Raw genomic sequence first — 20,888 nt, forward strand, 5'->3', positions numbered from 1 at the left:
GGTCTGAAATACGTTTTACATTGAGCATTTGCTCTGTTTTTCAAATATTAGATTGGTTCAAGAGATGAAAAAAAAAAAAAGTTTTATCTAGATTCCTGGGTTTTATTCATAAGTATTAAGTGTAACAACTCTAACCATTCTTTGTTAGACTCATAAACATTCAGTCCTCCTTTCAATCTTCTTAATTCTCTACCTCATGACAGGACAGTAGAGTTCAACCACTGCTGATTTTGATTAATCTTCACTAGCCATGTTGAGCATTGCTCTCAGCTAATGTGTCAGCTACTGGACACTTCACGGGCTAATGGCCTGATCTAGTCTGGGAATTCTAATATCATTATGGCTGTCAACAGAGGAGGGTTGAAGAGGAAGGGCATCACCTTGACAATGTCTCTCAAAAATGAAAACAAGTCTTCTTCACACAGCTATAGACTTTAAATTGTCATCCACAAATTCATATCATTAATGATATAAAAACAAACAAACACAACAACAACAACAAAACAACCAGCACACGCTTTGGAGAGTACAACAGTTTCAGTATAAATCTTTCCTTCTTGAAAAAATAGAAGAAGTCCATCTAGGACATAAATAGCTCTGTTCTGTTTGAGAAAAAAAAAATGTAAAAACAAAAAAAAAATTTTTAAATTTAAGGAAAAAAAGAAGGAAAGAAAAAAAAAGAACAAAAAGAAAAGCCTGAAGCAGCCTGAAGCAGCCTTATTAAGGTTAACTATAATGAGACACATCCAAGAATGAATAATGCCCAAGGAGACCTCAGAGTCAGAGTGGACAGTGAATCAAACATTGACAATGCAGTATGGCAGGGAAAAAGGGAGCCTGTAAATGTGGTCTGTCATGAGGGAGAGAAGGACTGTGTCCAGAAGGGACTCTTGGGAATACTCTGCAAATGCTCACCGAGCTCCTGAGCTGTCAGTGCCAAAAAAAATCATAATAAGGGAAGTAGAGGAAGTTCAAAGAAGAGCAATCAGAATGATCTGTGTGCTGAAATAAACCAGCTGTGTGGAAAGACCAAAACATCTGGAGAAGTGCAGTGCTACCTAAGTGGCATAAGTAGAGTTCCTGAGGATACAGAAGGCAGAAAGCAGCCTCTTCACACAGCTTTGGCTTTCGTAGGCATCATGCAGAGCCCTTACAAGTCTGATTTTGTGCTGAGGAAGGACTCTGTCAACAGAGCAACTGTAGGTAATAGCTTGGAGACTGCCTTAAGGAGCCCGGTCCCACTGTCAGGGATAACAGTTGAGCTGTGGAGATGGTGCAGCAGCACCGCAGGAATTACAGTGAAAGCAGCAAGACAGACCTGAACTTCTGGTGCTCGGAGTATTTAAATTACTCTGAAAGCCTTGAGATGGTCCAGGAACGGCAGGACACAAAGGTGGCTGAGAGCCAGCACAGAGCCATCCTGTGAGACATTCAGCAAGCAGCAAGTGGGAGAGCAGGGTAAGGGGGTGGGAAAAGAAGAGGGGGAAATGAAGGCTTTAGATTGACTAGCGAGGGAAAAAGCGTATTATAAAGGTCAAACCTAAGGCTGAGGAGAAATAGTGAGAGGAAAACAGCAGAAAGCTGCACTTCCTGCAACACTGGCCACGAATCTTAGGGGGACGCTGTGCAGCTCAGCTGCAGTGGACTCCTTTCAGGTAAATACTAAACCGGCAGGCAATTTCCTCTTTGCCATTTTATCTTCTGATAAAAACACCTAAAGCCTTGCTGAGGGCTTGGGGTGCAGCGTGCATCTGTGCAAAGGGGTTGCAGAGTCCCTCGAGGGAGCCGACATCTCTGCTTTCTGCACAGCTCGGGAGCGGGCAGCCCCGGGATGGGGGCCCCGAGCGATGCAGGCACCTGGCAGCCCTCCCCCCGTGCTTCCCATTCACAGACAGACCGCCACGTGCGATCACCCCCGCGGGGTGCATCTCCATTAATAATTCACTGCCATCCTCGATTCATCAAGTCCGGGAAGTTCCCAGCAAGAGTGGGGAAAAGAGCAGGGATGAGAAACCGCTCGGCACGAACAAGCGAAGAGCGGAGCGCCTTCCTCTCATTCTTAACCACCCCCCCCCCCCAATCGCTCCCATCCCATTCTGCTTTTCACTCTAAGACACCACCTCCCTCAAAGAGCGGCTCTCGGGGAGGGGGTGTGGGGGGACACCGCACAGCCCTCCCCGCCACATCGTTCTCGCACCGCTGCCCTCCCGCTGCGCACCTCCCGGCCCCGGTGCGGCATCTCCGGCGGCTCCGCAGCCGCATCGCCCGGAGTGCGTGTGCGCGGGTGGGTGTGAGCGTGTGTGAGTGTGCGCCTGCCGGGGAGGCAGGCAGCGAGGGAGGAGTTTGGCTTTTTTTTTTTTTTTTTTTTTTTTTTTTAATTTTTCCCTCCCCCCTCCCTCTCTCGCTCTCTCTTTTTTTTTTTTTTTTTTTTTTTTTATTAATCAGGAGCACTGAATGGAAACCAATCAGATAGAGAGCCCCCTCGGCTCGGGCTGCCTGCATGCGGGAGTTAAAAAGTGCTGCCGGCCGAGCGGCAGCCCCAGTGAGCGGCGGGGAGACTGAGCGAGGGCAGCAGGGGCCGGGAGCCACCGCCACCCATCCCAGCTCGGCCCTGCGAGCCGGTAAGAGCCGGGATGCGCGCACCGGGCAGCGAGCTTCGGCCGTCATCAGGCGGCCGTCTTCCTTTTTTTTTTTTTTTTTTTTCTTTTTTTTTTTTTAATGTTGCTTTTAATTAATGCGTTATTATTATTTTTACTACACTCGTTGGAGATGTTACTGCGTTGGGGGGGGGGGGGTGGGGCATCACTTCTTTCGCAAAGTTGGAGGCTTTCTGGTGGGGGATCCGCGGCCGCGCCGGGTTCCGTCCCCATGGGGCTGCGGGGACCGCGCTCGCGGGCACTGAGACGGGGAAGGGATGCGGCGCTGGGCTGAGGGCTGTGATGGGCAGCAAAGAGCTGGGGGCGAGGGGAGGAGGTGAAGGCGGGCGGAGAGTCGCGTGTGGTCGAAGAAAAGTATTATAATAAGAATAGTGATGATGATGGAAAAGAGGAAGCGTGATAAGAGAGCCAAGGTTGTTCTGTTCTTTTCTATTTTTTTTTTCTTTGTGAAAAACCAAAAAAACAACTGTGTTGGCTTCTTGACACTACCTAATCTCGGTGAAATGGATACAGGGCGAAGCCCTGCAGATCACAAGCAAAAGGCAAAGTGGAGAGCTGGATGTGGAGCGGTGCTGAGTCGAGTGCTCCCACGGCACAAAGAAGGGGCAAAGGGGGGGTGGGGGGGGGGAACCTGGGGGTGCTACGGGGATTGGCAAAAGTGAAAGGCTCTCTCTGAGGAAGAAAGAGGATGGGGAGTGGTGGAGGTGGGGGAAGAAAGGGGGTAGGCGTGCAGGCATTTTGCAGAAGAAAAGTTGGATAATTGCAGGAAAAAAAGAAGAAAGTGTTGAATTTGGTTGTTGTCAATGTTTCTAAGGAGCTGGTAGCATACTTCATATGTCAGATAGATTGAACTATTTATACATTCACATGTATAGAACACCTACATGCGCATGCACACGAACCAATACACAGGATATAGACTGTGTATTCTTACACAGAAGGTTCAGTCAAGAGATAAGCAATAGTGGTAGAGGTCAGTGGCTAGGGAGAGAAGTCTTGTCACTGCTGCAATAAAATCCATATTTTATGGATAGTTAAATGCAGTACTTTGTAAGTGCAAGTGGACGGTCACCTAAGTAACTCCTGATGACATTCAAGGATCAAGAAGTTTAATGACCAAAATTACTCCCAGCACAGAGGCTACTTTTATACAAATCAAGAGGATGGGGCATCTTTTTCCTTGCACTTCTGCATGACGTGAGATTTTAAAGTTCTCTTAGCACTGCATGAGGAGATTTGTGTAGCAGAATTTACTCACCTAGTATAAGGTCAGTCCTTTCTCCAAACTGACAGCTCTTCAAGCACAGTTGGAATAGAGAGGATTGGATGGCTTTTGCAGTTAGTCCAGGACTTGGCAAGGGTAATACATGCATCCACATGTGTACTTCATGAGCTGTGTGCACAGACACATGCGCACGGAGGGCAGCACAATAAGAGCAAGGTTATTTTCATTTCCTTTTGTCATTGTACCCATGTGTAATAGCACCCTGGAAATAATGTAATTCCAAGGGAATAAAATTGCTTGAGTGTGCAGACCTCTTTGGTTTTAATCAAAATAGACATAACTCTCCCCGTCAAGATAAAGGCTTATCTCATGTATTTTCTGGGCTGAAATCTCTATTATGCAGTCAGTTCTGTGCAAAAGTGCTTGCATATTACCTAAAGCATTCCATAAAATTGATTAACATCTGTTCCTGAGCAATATAATGCTATGGGTAATGGTGCATCCCTGCTCATTTCTTTCTTTCTAATTCTTGTTTGAAAGCAATAAGTTTGCATGTCACAAGGGAGTTGGGTTAAGCTTGGAGGCTTGTGATCAGGATCAAGTAGATTCCTTTACCATGGATATATACAGTTATAGAGGCCTGGCAGCAACGGCACAATTGGATAGCTCCTTTAAACAGCCCAAACATGCTAATAAGGACTGCAGGGCTGAATCCCTTTTTCCTCTGCTCTTTTCTCTTCTCAGCTGTTATCCGACACAGCATCGGTAAATATATAATCTCATGTGCTTCTGGCTTTCAGCTGTACCATAATCTTTCTGGTCGTATTTCTAGTGGCTTGCAGTTGACTTTTGAGGTGGGGGAGGTGGAGGAGACAGGCAGCCGGTCTTTTCAGAGCAGCATAATCAGAGGCAGCAGCGCTTATTTATTTATTTATTTTTCCCAGGGAAAGTGGCATTGATTCAGTCCTGTTGTAGTTGTCTGCAATTATCCTCTGCAGCCATCTAAGGACCTAGCAAACTGGGGTCCCCATGGGGACTTATTAGTCTCTCTAGGTATTTTAGCTTTCACACCAATTCAAAGCTCCTACATATCTCCGTGCCAGCAATACATAGACATGGTCATCATTTTCCAGCCAAGTTGTTCAGCTAGAAATATGTATTTTAACTTCTGGCTCTTTGCTCCCTCCCTCCCTTGCACAGCATTCCCATGCAGGCAATAACCTGCCGCTCAAGGCAGCTTCTCCTTTTGGAAAGTTTGCGTTTTGCCATCTGCTGTTTCAAAAATATTTAGTTGAGAGACTTCCTTGAAAGCAAAACACAGGCATTAAAAAACGTTGTGGATTTGTGTTGGTTTTTTTTTTTTCCTCTTTTCTGCTGAAGATCTTGACACTGCTGTAAACTTGATAGAAGTTCTGGCTGTGCTCCCCAGCTGCAGTCCTGCCTGTGCTGCTGTGCTCAATGCACTGCTGTGCTCCCGGGCAGGACCCTCCCCATGTGCATTCTCCCCTCACATCTGATGCAGAAATTTGGCACTGACTGAAGATGTGTACCAATCTACTTGATGTTAGCATGTCCCTGCAATATTTGGGGGTCTGGAAGAAATCACTGTTGAGTGTTCCAGTGAATGCCTGTGCTCTCTGCAGTAGTCATGCAGATGTGGAGGGCACTGACATTTATCCATTGTTATATGGCGAGATCCATCTCTTGCTTAACTTTTTACTGTGCCTTCTGCCCTTTGGCTACTTTTAAACTATGCTCAGTTGCTGGTGTGATCTTGTAGCATTACGGCTCAAAATGAGGAGGAAATTGCTTATGGATCTTCTTGGAAATGCTGGCTAATTACTAAAACGAAAGGTAGCTGAGATCTATAAAAATGAGTGGGTAGAATCTGCTGGAAGCAGCAGGCCCCACCGCAATGGTGCCTCATCCCGTGTAATGGTTGCAATTCCTCTGGTGGCTCTGTTGCAATTACACCAGAATAAAGCAGAATTGGTTTTCAGTATCTTTTGATTATCGTGCCCGTGCGGGAGGTGCCGCAGAGGGGCCCTGTGCTGGGAGCTGAGTGTCAGGGAGACTTCTTAATTAACCCTTTCAAGATACTGCAAACTGCACACACTGTGCTGCTTTCTTGAAAGGCTTTGAGTCATTGGGGGGGTTGCTTCTTTTTCCTTTTTTTTTTTTTTTTCTAAATAATTACTTTGTTTCCCAACTCTCAGAAACAAGGCAGACAAATGTCATTATCCTCACATCTGCTGGGGCCAAATTCAGGTCCTCTCCAACAGAAGCCTCTGAAGTGAGTCCCTCATTCTGCACATGAAGTTCTGTATGCTGCTGAACCCAATCTCTTCTGCAGACTCAGTGCAGGGTTCAAGTTGCAGTGTAAATGCCTAAATGTGCACCAGTGGAGATAAAAACCGGCAGCAGCTGGTTTGCTTTGCTGCCTGCTTCGTCATGGCAGCCCTACCAAGGGGTCTGGAGAAATTAGGCACTCTGAGGAGAAAGATCTTATGGCATCTCAGCTTGCTTTCATTGGAGATGGAGAAAGAGGAGACATAGAAGGGATGTTTTGTGTAATTAAACTCAGCTGCTATCTGCCTTTATTTGCTCAACAAAAGGTACAGGGCAGATTATTAGTCCCTGTTTGAGGTTTAAAGATCCCTTGAAGAATACATAATAAATGCAAAACACCAGCAGTCTTACACTGAGCAGGGAAGTGACAGAAAAAGTCATCCTTTCTGTTTGTACTGTGAGTGACACTGCAGGAGAGCTAGATGGAGAAAGTGCTGCATAAAAGCATTTTTTAAGTTTGAGTTGGTTTGGTTTGAGTACTCCTCCTCACATCCATTTGGGTTCTTCTTGTGACACATTCCACCCCAAGAGCTCCTCTCATCCTCCCCCAAGGATCATCCAATATCTGCCAGCGGTTCATCTAGCATTGAGTTCCTGAGCTTCTACAGGTACTGCTGTGTCTTGTTTCTGATCATTCACCTTGGGTGAATGGCTTCCCCTCCCCAAAACAGGCAGTTTTCTTTCTCACCTTGACCATCCCCTACACTTAATCCAGGTGTGGCTGGCTGCCAACATCTTATGTGGCTTTATTTATTTTCCTGTCAGTCTGCTTGGCATTGGAAGACCCAAACAATTATTGTGGATGTTTGTATTCATGCTTCTGTTTGTTAACAGGAACATTCCCTAAAAAAAATAGGATAACTGTAGTTCAGGACTTTTTTTTGAGTGGTGTCCTCCTTTGGTTACAGGGCTGGACCTCTGAAAAGTAGCTGAAAGCAATGCCAAAGCACCTGAAACTGTGCTGAAACATCCACCCTCACACTGGTACTGCTTCATCTTTCTTCACACCCAGCCCCAGAACGCACTCCTTGTGCTGTCCCCTCTGCCAAGCACACAGCACACACAGCATATACATTTCCATCTGGTGGCATTCAGGAATGCTGCCAGCTTTGCTATGTTTTAAGTAACCTGTTCAATCATGGCTTCATTCTGGCATTGCGGGCAGATATTTTATGGATTGATTAGCCTGCCTTGCCAGGATATGCATATATCTATATATTCAGAAAGTGCTTCGTTATAGTCAGAATATTACTATTAGATTTGACTTACAACATAAATACCCATCGTATCCCCACAGCTCTCTTCTAATGTCATACCGCAGTACATAGAGATCACTTTATGAATGACATCAGTCCTGTGCTATCTGGGTACCTTAATTCCTCTCGGTTAAACTAATTCTGTTATCTTGCTGTAATGTTTACAGTTGCCTGAGAGATAATAGGTAGTGTTTCTTTCCAGCATTCCCACTTCTGCATCTAATCACAGAACTAGAGCAGGAGCACCCATGAGAAGGGTCAGCAGGAATTGGAAATTAGAACTGAAATTAAATGTGAGTCAAATTTCTCCAGGTACTGCAGGTGCGTGCTCACCTGGGTGTGAGGCAGAGCCACTTTCTCTCTAACTGCTGCATTTCCATTGTCAGCTAATCATTCCATTAAGCACAAAGACTGCTTTGTCAACACTATTGTTAGCATCTAGCTCTGCTTTAATGGGAATAGACGCAAAGAAACTTTTGCCACTGATGGTAACCCTGTATTGGGTTCTCAGAGGTGGTGGTCTCTGAGTCTGTTCTGCCAATGGGTTTACCTGGTGGTGGGAGAAACACCTGTGTCCATGTGTCCCTGCTGGGTGCTGGCACCAAGGAGCATGAGGACTGGCCTTGGCATCAGTGCTCCAGCCAAGGGTAAGCCTTTTCACTTAGAAGAAAATCCACATGTCCTCCTCCCTCTTCCTCAGAGTTCCACTGCATTAACAAAAATAACAATTAAAAGCACAGTTGCTTTACGTTTTGCCTTAAGCATTCAGGTGAAAACAGTTTCCTTGCTGAATTAATTATCTTTGAGTGCCTTGTGGTTTGTAACTTTAGGGTGTCATTAGTCTGGCAATCATTATTTGACAAAAGCATCTTCACAGACAAAGACAAAAAGAAAGTGGAATAGCTCCTAGTGTCATGTCACAAAAACCTCAATCATTGTGATATGCTGTGTAGACTTTTGGAGGTCTTCCTTCACGTAAGGGACAAGATATCACTGATCTGCATGGGGCATTCACTTAAAGTCATTCAAGTATTCCATCGTTTCTAAAATATTTCTTCACCACGCAGGCCCCAGTGAAGCTGGCCTCTGTATTTTGCCTCATTTTGCAGAAGGGGGGAAAGCAGAGCACAGCGGAGATATGTGACTTGCCCAAGGTCACACAAGGAGTTAGCAGCACAGCAGGGATGCTGAACTAGGACCTACAGCTAGGACCATTTGCAGCCTTCCTCTCAGCCTCTCCTGCTTGCTCCAGTTGTTTGAGCTGATCAAAGAATGGATGAAAAAAAAATCAGATTTGGGTCTCTTTTTTTCGTCCAGAAGAAAGACAATTATTTTTCTCAAGGACTCCTTGCAGCTGCTTTGACACTCTCTCCCCAAAGGACTTTCTGGATGTCTTTTGCCTGTTTGTTCAGTCATGTTCTGTGTGGAGGGGAAGGAGGAAACTAAGTAGATCCAGAGCAGTCCACGATAAGACTGCATATTTCATTCTCAGGGGACAGTAATCTGAGTTGTCCCTAAGAAAGGTGGAGATGACCTTCCTCTCTGTACTGGCCTGGATAGAGCAGTCACAGAGATTCTCCACAGTTCCCTGCCTTGTCCATTTCCACCTACTTATGCCTGCAGGAGAAAAAGGGATAAAGAAGTCTCAAAAAAGGTTGCTGCTTCTACATGCTGCTGCCCGTGGGTTGGGGCAGCCAGAGGTCATTCTGCACACTAGTGTTCACCTCCGTCCCTGTAGGAATCCATTTCAAAGCCCCCCTGCTTTGTAAACATCTAAGAAGCAGTATTCCTACTGCATAGCTACAAAGGTGAGCCAAAGAAAAGTTTCTTGAGTAAGGACATGGCATACGCCATACCCATCATGGGTACCAACCCTGGTGTAAAGACATAGAGAATTAGGAAAAAAAAAAAACAAGAAAAAAAAAACATTACGTTGAATTTACAAGTTATATGGTGGGGTTAGTCCAAGTCCAAACCACTACACTCTAATGTTTTTAGAGATGGCCTTACAAACTAAGCGACTGCAGTGAGGATTCAAGAGAGCCTATTTCCTCATTTTCACAGTATGAAAAGTGCTCTGGGAGATCACAGAGTGGGAATATAGAGAGCTAGAATCCCTTTCAGGGAGCAAATTCCTTTTGTGAAATTGGTGCTCAATTTAGCTGTCACTGCTGAAAGGGAAAAAGATGCAGAAGTAACTTTTATGTCCAACAGCCACATCCCTTTAAGCAATCCATGCTGTGCCGACCAGTTTTATAAAACTCTGTATTTCATCTCAACTCCATTTAAGTCTAAACAATATGAATGTCCTGCTACTGTATTTCCCTTTTCACCGCTGATAATTGCCAAGTTATTTCTGTTATAAACAAAACAGCATTCTCCTCTCTCTGCCTAATCATACCTGGTCCCAGAGCAGAAAGTTGTTAAAGACATGTTTACTTTTAAACAGAGCAATACACTGTACCAAAGTCCACAAGACTGTTTTGATACTTAAGTGCCTTCCTGGACCAGGATGTCAGGATCTTGTAATGCAGTGTTTACAGCTAATTCAGAGCTGACCGAACCGATGACCTCCAAAAATTTGTATATTTGGTGTTTCTAAACAGTAGAGGAGGAAAAATAGGGATGGGAACAACCGAGTAAGGAATGGTCATCATTTCCATTTGAATCCCCTTTAGTATAATGGGGTCCTAGCTCATTTGCACAGCATGAAGCTGCATTCCCCGCTGTGCCTCTGCTTCTGCCTATGGCTGGGGGCAGTCGCAGGGATGCCAGAACATCACAGGAGCAATCTTTATCACAAGTGCTGCACCTCTAAGGGCAATACTCTTAGCTCAAACTCTTCCTTCAGGTGCTTGTGTCTTCAGGTTGTCTGTTATCAAGATAAAAGCAGTGCATGCTAATCTGAGGGGAAAGTGCTGGCCCACTGTATCTTATTTATTAATATTTACAGCCATCAGCACAATTCCACAGACAATCTAATCTCAAGCAGCTTTTGAAATTCAGTGCTTTTCAGAGCAGTGCTTCCTATCAGAAACAGAACTGTGCACTCTGATCTGTAGAAAGGATTTGTCTCCCTCTTAAAAAAAAAAAAAAAAAAAGAGGCTCCTTCTTTTCGCAACACAGAATTTATATTGTTATTAAATGAAATGCATTATCATATTTTAGCATTTTAAGCTGCCTTTTACAGGATTTCTAGAACTGTTCCTCATTAATCTCCTACAATCCGTTTGTCAGATATCTCAAAGCTATTTGATATCACAGTTACTTTAAGGTATGATAGAGTTTTCCTTAGCAACAGGTTGTAATTTCAACCAGGCTGGTAAATGTGGGGTCAGAAGCTGGTTGTCACAAATCTAGGTTAAGAGATACTGCACGTTCTTCCTTCTTGTTGAAATACCATCCTGAATCACCCTGAGGAGTGAAAGTAAATACTGGGGTTACTTGGGGACAGCTTTTGTCCACTTGAAATGGCTCGTTTAATTAAGCATATTTTTTGTTTATTACAGAGGTATTTATCTTTGGCCAAACTGGCATTAAAACCAGTCTTCACGTGGTGCAGGCCTTCAGATGCAGATTCAGTTTCAAGGCCTTGCCCTGGACAGTATCTGTTACTTCTCCACGGCTCTCGGTCACAGGGAACAGAGCTGCTGCAGCAGTGATGCTGCCTGAGGAGGGAGGGAGATTCCAGCAGCCCTCCTGACCTGGGCAGGCACATGGAAATCTTCCTCCTGGAGGCTGAACCTGGAACGGTGGACACGTAGGCTGGATGGCTACCAGAGATCCCGGCTTCAGTAAGTGGGGGCCAGATCAGTGCAATCCCCAATACCGGGAGTGTTTTGTCAAGTCCCAGAATTAGTGTACTTGGCTATGGCAGTGACAGAAGGTAGAATATTATGGCTGTGGCAAGCAGTTTACAGCTCTGTGAATGGTGAGGTGAGGATACTCAGCCAGGCAGTACTTAAAGCCCTTCATTCCCTTTGAAGACGGTATGGTGGAAGGTTTGCTATGTTTTATATACATCACTGATGACGGTGCAGGATTCATGTTGATTCCAGCTTTATTTTTAGGCTGTGCTGTGTAAGGGTGATGGGGATGTGTTGTCAGGCACCACCCAACTTAGTATTTTCTCCATCCCTTACATAATTTCTCTTTCTATTGGATTGTTTCATTCTCATCTGTTGTTTTATAACAAAACGATCCCTTGCCCAGCTCTCCTCATGCTGCCTCTGGGAAGACAAGACACATCAGTAAGCCAAAGGTTCAGTAGAGATCACTGTGTTAGAAATAGGTTTCTGTCCTCACATGTTGTGTCACGGGGCTGTATGAGCTTGCTCTGCACCTGCTGGCGTTCCAATGGACTTGGACTGACTGAATGGAGCAGAGACCAAGCAGGATTCATCTGTAAGCTGGGATAGGATGAATTATTGTAAGTAACTAAGCTGAGCCATTAGAAATAAGTTGCTAATGTAAGCAAGATTAGCTTGATGTGCTGCCTGAAATGAGATATTAGAGATGATAGGGAGAGAGAGAGAAAAGTTTTCATTTAGATGGAAACGGGACTGATTAATTAAGCAGTAACGAACGAGGAACCTTGCCTGAATTGATATGAGGCTTGCAGTGCTAATTTAACACAAAGTACAGCTCCCAATTTGTTATTAAATTAAAATGGCTTTTAAAATTGTTTACAATTTTTTTCCTTATCTTCTTCTGTGTGGCAAAATGATTATTCTGGCTAGTTAAATAAACCAATCAGAGCAACAGAAGGGTTAGGTTGTAGGGGGGAAAGATTGTCCTGTTGTGTAATTAAGAAATATACACTAATATCCATGACATCATGAATAAGCACTTCAAAGTAGCAAGCGTGCTCTGTATTGCATATTAAACTAAACAATTAGCATGCTAACAAGCTGCTCTGGACATACAAAGCATTTCACTTAAGGAAATAACTGATTTTTGCTTTTATTTTTGTTAAAATATCTGCTCATCTTACTGACACGTATAGATAAGGGATAAAGAAGAAACATGTATCCATCTTCTGCCTTTCCTCTTCCTTGTAATTTTCAGAATAGTTTTAATTTGGTAAACTTACTTTGCTGTTGTCCTGTACAAGGGAACTTTCACAACCACTCTCTATGAAGGTGTGTGATGGAAATGCAAAACGTTGCATGTGGTAGACTGATCCAATGGAACAACAGGGAAAATAACCTTTTAGTGACATTGCTTTTGCAAACAAGTTTTACTCTGACAGGAATGATTTTATGTAATTTATCATAGGATAGCGCAACAGTAGCTATTTGTCATGCATTGTGATGTAATTTGATGGGTTCATTTCTTAAATGAATTATGGATTATGGATTACCTCTGTATATCAACAACAGAGCTGTATCTTTTATGTAAATATTCCCTCAACTTTTTCTTCCTCTTCCAATCCATTTTCCGTCATACAGAGATGACTTTTCTTCCATCTAATCTTTCTACTAATAAGGTGTTTAATAATTTAGCAGCCTAAAAAATGAGCATATTTCAAAGGAGTTGGTATCAATGGTAGTGTAAGAGCCTCAGGCTACAAAAATGTGGATGAGGCTACCAAAGTTTCAGAGTCAGGATCCCAACTGTCTTTCTGCTTCAGGCAGCTATTTTATTAAAGTTGGTATTAAACAACACTGCCTAGGGTCTGATTAACAATTTATGACTTCCTAAGAAGGATTAGCACAAGCCTATCATTTTTATATTTAAATCTTAATTTGCATCTAAGGAAAACCATACTCAGGTTTACGTTTTCATTGTTGATTATTTTTATTATTACTATTGCTGCTTCAGGAAAACTGCTTATGTGAATGTTGCTGGCACCAGTTTGTTGTATTGATCTTTGAGTACTTCATCCCCTTGTATATGTCAGAGGAAAAGCTGGCCTCTTGTATCATGTGATGGGTCTGATCCTGCAAAATGATGGAGACTGTCTCTTGCTGTGCTCAGTTCCTTTTCAGTGCCCCTGAAGTCCACTGGGATGGATTGGAATCAGCACTTGGCACAGCCAGGCTGAGATCTGCAAACGTAGGAGCTAAATGTTGTCCAGCTAATGTTATTTTAGAGGGTAAAATCCAGATATACATGCCGGAGGCTTGCCTGACATGCTTTTCCAGAGAGGAATTTCTTTCTTGACATTTACTTTGTGCAACTAGTCACATCTGTCTCAGTGATTTTCAATGAGCCTCCCCATCCCACTTTTTAGGTTATTGCTGGGCAGCCCTTGCTAGGAGAGAAGACAGAGGGTGATCCTGATGCTATGTGCTGGGAGGCAATGGAGCAGGAGCTATTGCTTTTTGCTAGGATGCTGGCAGGTGGAAGGGGAGGTGGGTAGATACCAGTAACACTGCTGGCCAAACTTTGCTCACTTGCATTAGTACAAAAGCAAGACAAATACGTACACCTTAGTGGAGAAGAGTGGAAGTTATTCCACTGCAGGCAAGGCTATTTTCAAAGAGAAAATAACAACAATACATTCTGTTATCTTTCTATTTTCAAATTGACCTAATGTTCCCCTTGACTTTCTCTTCTCCAAGTTCAGCTGCTTCAGGAAATTGTATGGCATATCTTTTTTTTTTCCTCTCTGTTTATTTCAATTTCTGATACTTTTCAGTGGATTTAACACACATTTCACTGAGGGTTGGATAGTGTGGTTATAGCCTGTAGAGCTAAGGGAAAAGACTGTCAGCTAGGGGCTGTGAGCTCCACTAGTTCACAGCAAGGAAGACGAGATTTTTGTCCTCTTGAGCTTCCCTCATCAGTAAGACATTAAAAGCCTGAAAAGAAATACTGATATTTAAGCATTTTCATTTCTTTATCTGAACTCTCAACATCTCCATGGCTTTTCTTTTAATCAATAGCTTAGTTTTGTCTTGGACTCAAGAGCTTTAAGTTTTAAAATACTAAAGCAGTCATCTGAAAAACTGCTGGTTCTTCAAGACGAAAAATGAGCACTAACACATTCAGAGGAAGATTTCTCATATGCATAGCTTTTCAGGACACGCCAGTAAATTTCAGTTGTAGGGCTGTACTCATATTTCAAGAAACTCCTGTTAGAAGAACTCTGAGTACTTCAATCATAATGCTTTCCTGTGGCACTCACATTCAGTATGTGTGCTTGTGGGCCATTGCTGTCAGTGGGATTTAAGAAAAAGTTCGAAAGATTGTGCTGAATCAGTGACTAAGAAGTATCTGTGAGGAATAAGTCCTTTAGATTCAGGATTAGTAACACTCAAGGTTTCTATCTTATTCTTCAGTTCTGGTTGAGATCTTGGCTAGTTGCATTCTCAGTCAAAAGAGGAAAACAAATCTTATTCCTTTAACTTCCAGTGAGCTGTTATGATAAGCATGAGCTGAAAAACTGGTCCAAGAAATCAGAAGAAAATGCATGAACACAATATCAGCAGTGGACATATCCAGGAACTAAAAGTAGTCAGCTCGCTTCACTCTCTTCCATTGAAAAATCCTCAGCCATACAGCCAGAGAGCAGAAGTTATGTCATGGGACTTCTGTGACCAATGACACAAAAGCATCAGCAAATAGTTCATACTAAATCTGGAATTATTTACCCAAACTATTCTGCAAAATATTATTATTATTTATTGGCTTTACATTAGCGTCCACAGGTCCTAAATGCATAAAGCAGTGCTCTAACCTAATTGAGTCTCAGCTGGCAAATATGTTCAGAGTAATCAGTCTTGGTTGTAAGATTATTTGATCAAAACGCGGCTAACTTTGTAGCAAATTATACTGGAACAGAGGGGCTAAGTAAGCTCTACCCTGTAAAAGATGTATAACTTAAACACATCAAATATGCTTTTGTTCTATTAAAGCACACTTATTAAAAAAAAATCAGCTGAATGTATTATGATTCAGTCTAGAATCTAGAATGATTTTTAAAGTCCTCCACGTACAGAATTTTTGGGTGAGGTCAATGTGATTTTCACTCACAAAGGTGGTTCACTTAAATGAATCATAAATGAAAAAAGCAAGATAAGTAGTGCACAAGAATATATTATCTTGACAAACAACATGGAGTCAAGTACAACAAGACAATATCAGAATTCTTGAAAGAAAGAAAAAGAACTACAAAATAAGCAGTGTTGTACAGAACACTCCCTAGATACATACTATGGCCTTCACTGACCTCTAGTAGTGCCTTCATGGTCTTTAGGATAAATTCTGCCCTCAGTTTTCCCATATTTTTCCACTGCATTCATGGGTAGAACTGTTACCATTAAAAAAAAAATGCCCTATGCTGCTATATTTTGTTAATTGTAATTCTTCAAACTGCTCAAAACTGTATTTTATTTCTATTCTGTTGCTGCACAGTCTGAACAAGACAGTAAACTGCCCAACTTCAATCAATAGGAACTTTATGGTTATTCTGGGTTACTTTCTGTAGTAACAGTTTTGTGGGAAATGCTGACTTTGTTCTCCAACAGTGCAATAGCACAGCATGCTTTCCAGATACAGTGTTTGCGTCAAAAGAACTGACAGATGAAAAATATCTGTGGATATTTGTTTCATACAATATCTCTAAACTTCTTCAGTTAGATGCTGATTACTAATCAAGTTCTACCACACACCAGTGCACTTAAATTTTATCACGGGGACATAATTTCCAGGAGAATATGTGAATATCAGACTGTGGTGTAATATCAGCGGGTCTGAATATAACCCATGAAATCAAATGCCTTCACATAATGAAGGTGTTTGGATCCTGAACTGAGATTATGTTGTGCCAGGGACTTCATTTTGACATGAACGAATGAGCTAAATGTACGAAGTAGGAGGTCTCTTAACATCTCCTCCTACCTTGTTTTCTGAATTTCTTCAGAAGGAGTATACAACCACCCCTGCAACCACACCCCAGCTTTAAATGGGTTACTGATATCCAGCTCTCCTCTTTGTAGCTCAAGTCTTCCTTCTGCTTCTACCCAACTCTGAAACGTGTCCCTCCAGGTTAGCTTGCATAAACGTAAAACCTCAAATTAGCATAGCAATCAGCCTTTGCCCTCAAAAACCAGTAGTTTGGCCACATTCAGTGCACATTTGCCATCTACTAGTACACTACAAAAATAAATAAATAAATGAAATTTGGGCCAAGCCCTTAACTGGAGTAAATCTATGTATATCTTGAGTAACTTTAAAGAGCTGTCATCACCTTTACCATCTGATGAACTAGCCTCTGTGACAGCAAAGCAGTGGATGCTTTGGAGCACTTTGACTATGCATGGCTTCTGCCCATCTGAAAGGATGCCAAGGGTAGGGAGTACATTTCCACAGAGACAACCTTCTGGTTGTTGCTTGCTGCAGAGAACAGGATGTATACCTAGAAACTGCAAGCCTTCAGTACTCCTGAGCATCGGGATCTGGGCACAGCTCATACACCCTGTAATATCAATACTCTTTATAAGCTCAAACCCTTTCCTTGCAAAGTCAGGAGCCTGGATGATGTGCCAAAAATAGTAGGTTGAACTCCTAAGTGTCAGAAAATGAACTCTTTGAAAGCCCTGAGCAAAGAAGGAAAAGGATGTGGGAGCAGCTCACACCAGAAGGGACATTCTGATTGTTTGTGGGATTTTTTTCTTTATCAGACATGCAAATGACAACAATGAAAAACAACACCAGAGTTGGCATTTTGACCTGACCTCTGCTCAGGACAGGTTACACATAGCAGCCTTGCTCGTAGTGCTATTCAGGCCACTGTTACTCAAAAGAAATACTGTCAAAGAAAGAAACATAGAATAATACTTGTGGAGGAATCTACATTAAGTAGAATTATACATGATATGATTATATCTCCTTTTAACAGCTTTTAAAATTCTGTCTTTTTTCATAAAGAAAGACACACAGCATTTATCTTTTCTCCATGATGCTGTGGATTGCTAAATGCCTCTGGAGGAGGGCTATGAGGGAACAGTGCAGAACACTCTCCAAAAGCTTTTCACTACCATTATTTGAAAAACACAGTTCAGTGGAAGTGTTTAAAAGGCCTTGCAGGAGAAATTCTGCATCTTTGCTTATCTTACATGCTTATATGCTAGTCTCCTTCAGTAAACTATGAGTCTGCACCTGGCTGGCTGGTTGGTATCACACATCTTTCCATATGTTGATACCAGCATAGATAGGATACCTCAGGAGACTGGCAAGCAGACAGATTTTGAAAGTCTCCTACCTTCAAGGCCCCTTACTCAAACCACAGCTAGAACAGATGCCAGCAGTCAGAAGCACCATCAGTACCACCTAATGGCTCTTCAGAGGACTGTGTAAGCAAAACAAGTATTTTCATTCCTTTTCATAGATAAAAATAAATAGTAGGGGTTGTAGTAATAGCATCATCTCTTGAGACTTTCAGTAGCACTGTGGCACCTATGAACCAGTAGAAGTGGCAGTGTTGCTAGCCTGCACACTTGCAGTCCCTGCCAAACACAGGCTGGAGGAACTTTCATTGCTGCTGTTTATCCGTTCTGTGGATACATAAAGGTCTTTGGCTTCCACAGCTGTGTCTACAACACAGAAGGATTGCATCAGTAAAGGGACTGGGAAAAAAAAAAAAAAAAGTGTTTATCCCAGAGTAACTGACGTGCCATGGAAGCAAGCAAGGTAAGGATTTGTGAACCTCCAGGTCTTTGTACAATACAATGAGTTACTCAGAGAGGTCACAGCCTTTGTTTTCTTATATCTGCAGAGAAGAACAGACAGGGCCATTTCTTATCAGAGGGTGGAATTAACTTTTCTCACACTCTAGTCATGCAGTGAAAGATCTACAGTGATATACCTAATGTATTCAAGGCATGTGTTTGAAATTAAAACATTGACTTGTAATATCACCTACCGTGAAGGGGAAACAGAAAGAGGGAACCAAAGGTATCCTCAGTTTTACATCTACCTTTTAAAGAACAGATTCTAAAAGGGAATTGGTTAATTTAAGCTTTGGGTAGTAGTACCCTTCCTTTCATAAATAATTGTTACTTGTGCTGAGTTCAATTTTTTTTTTTTGTGATAAAGAACATCATATCACTAGTTTTTATGGTCTTTTCACCCTGGAGCTGATCATTTGCTCAGCCACAGTAGAGAAGTAACTTCACGTAACCATTGCTAACTTATTTAACATCTGTAGGGTGAATAACCCAAAAGAATAGTATTCACAGAAAATAACGAGGTGGATAGTGTATTTTGCTTGGTTTATCTGGGTGGTAAACTGACAACCAACCAATAAAGAAAGGCTCACCTTTTGCAGATGGTTGAGGCTTGCTAATAACCCCACAGGGGAGGGATCTCCAAGAGATCCTTCCCTAGTGGTGGTCAGCCTTAAATGGGGTCTGGGAGAGGTGGAGCCAGACTGCCCCCCTTCTGGTCACACAGTGAATTGCCTTCACCTGTGCCCCTGCAGCTGACTCAGTGCTCACCTACAGTGATCAATCAGTGGTTCAGGCTGTGATTCAACAGTTCCCATACAGCATTTTGCTGAGCCACACACTGAGGTCTGCAGATTCTCTAAGTATTTAGTCACCTTAATAGAAGCATAAGCTTGCAAACAGACCGTGTGACAAATATTCATAAACAGAATAAAATAAATGGATTTCATCCTCTTATGGATAGGTGTTTGTGCATCTAAAGTGAATATAACAGTTCAGATCATGTGGAAATCTTTTTTTTTTTTTTTTTTCCCAATGAAGTCTAAGTTGAACCTGAAATTCAGCCTTGAAGTTCCATTTCTTCAGACAGACAAATAAGTATTTCTTCAAGGATAAAAAAACAAAGCAAAACCATGACATTTATAACAGCTGAGGACAGGATCTAATTTTCAGTCTGGTTAAATGACAGGGCTTACATTTGTTCTTATTTGCATAGGACTGTTGCTCTTCCCTTTTCACTGAGGATACTGGCAGAATTTTCAATGGACTGTGCGATTTTGGGAGGTTGATCTCTTACCTGTAGATTGTAATGAAATTGTTCTCAGCTGATATGAATGTTAGCAGTGAATCAGACCCTTATATTTTAATTTTAGATGGTGTTTGTTTCATTTCTGAGTCCCCTGTATACGCTATTCCTTGCTGTCTACTCTTAGCTTTCATTCTCCCTAAAACCCTGACTTGTTAAAAGAAATATGTTATTACTCAGGGATTTTAATTTTTACTTAAAAAAAAATCTAGCTTTTGGATATAAAGAAAGCCTTGAAAACATTACCTCTAACAAGGAGAAAAAGATAAAAGAACAGTCATCTTAGTTATTTTCAAGTCAGTCCAACTCATGATTTATTTAGACATGGAATTGGCAATAAGTTTAATTTAACTGCAGTAATTCATTACTTTGTTATCAACTTGCAACTTATTACACTACAAGCAAAGTTACCTCTCAGTTTTATGGAATGAGGAAGACTTCAGGACCCCATCTCTCTGCTCCCAAGGTCTCCACTGGCTCATCTGAGTACAGTCTGGCCAAAGACAGCTGACTTCTTGGTCATGAGTAGCTAAATAAAACAGAAAGGTATCAGCTAAAGGTGAATGATAATGACTGTGACACTTAGCATTTGCACTGTTCCTTTCTGCCCAAGTGCTTTACAAGTGGGAGCTAATTAAAATATGCATGGTAATAATGGTTCAGAGGGATGCTAAGTTGTGATCTTATTGTAATGGCTGTGGTGAGGTGGGAAATCACATTTCCCACTAGGAGGAGGCAGCTTTAGGTAATCCCTCTGTAACCTCACACATCCAAGTCCCACACTGGAGACAGCACGCATCTGAACTTCGGCACAAACATCAGCTGTTTTCTGGAAGAGGTTTACACCTTGACCATATTGCCTTTGCTTCAGCTATAATGGTGCAAAGGGGCTGAAGGGCTACAGGACCCTCTGCCTTTGTCTGTTCATGACCAGACACAGAGGGCTGGCAAAACACTTATTAACTGCCACAGGTTTAAAGAAAGATGGCTAAGCCTTAAAGCATTTTCAGATGAATATTGCAGAACAAGAAAGAAAAAAATCCCCTCTTTGCTGCTCTGCTGTAGCACCATCATTTTGTGTTTTCTTCTTGAAGTATGTGATGCCACAAAAATTAATTACTTTAGCAAAAAGAAATAGGATTGTAGGGGAAAAACAGATTTGTAATATTATCCTGATTATAGCTACAGGTAAGAGATAATCTCCCGCTTTCTCTTGTAAGGGAAAAGATACTTTGTCTCAAAAAATTACTCAAAGAGAATCCATTTTTTATGAAACCTCTAGCAATAAAGAAAAGGCAAAAGCATAATCTCCGGACTTTTCCATTTACTTATTTGCAGAAAAACTTGTAGGGATAATTCACGTTTCGACATCTAGTCGCTTATTGACTTCAGCTAATACCCCTTTCCAGGAATCAAGTCCAA

At 42.2% G+C, this 20,888-nt stretch overlaps 1 protein-coding gene across 1 annotated transcript in view; it reads left to right on the forward strand.

Moving 5' to 3' along the window:
- Positions 1-2,468: 2,468 nt before the first annotated feature.
- The window catches only part of LOC136059061 (cadherin-6), a 98,427-nt gene continuing 80,007 nt past the window's right edge, over positions 2,469-20,888 (forward strand). The window contains exon 1 of the mRNA XM_065752958.1: positions 2,469-2,621. The gene's annotated coding sequence lies outside the window, so the exon portion shown is untranslated. The remainder of the gene's footprint in view (positions 2,622-20,888) is intronic.

This window comes from Cyrtonyx montezumae, unplaced genomic scaffold, assembly GCF_038088225.1.
Source record: "Cyrtonyx montezumae isolate F1298 unplaced genomic scaffold, pur_monq_1.0 scaffold_8, whole genome shotgun sequence".
Lineage (NCBI taxonomy): Eukaryota > Metazoa > Chordata > Aves > Galliformes > Odontophoridae > Cyrtonyx > Cyrtonyx montezumae.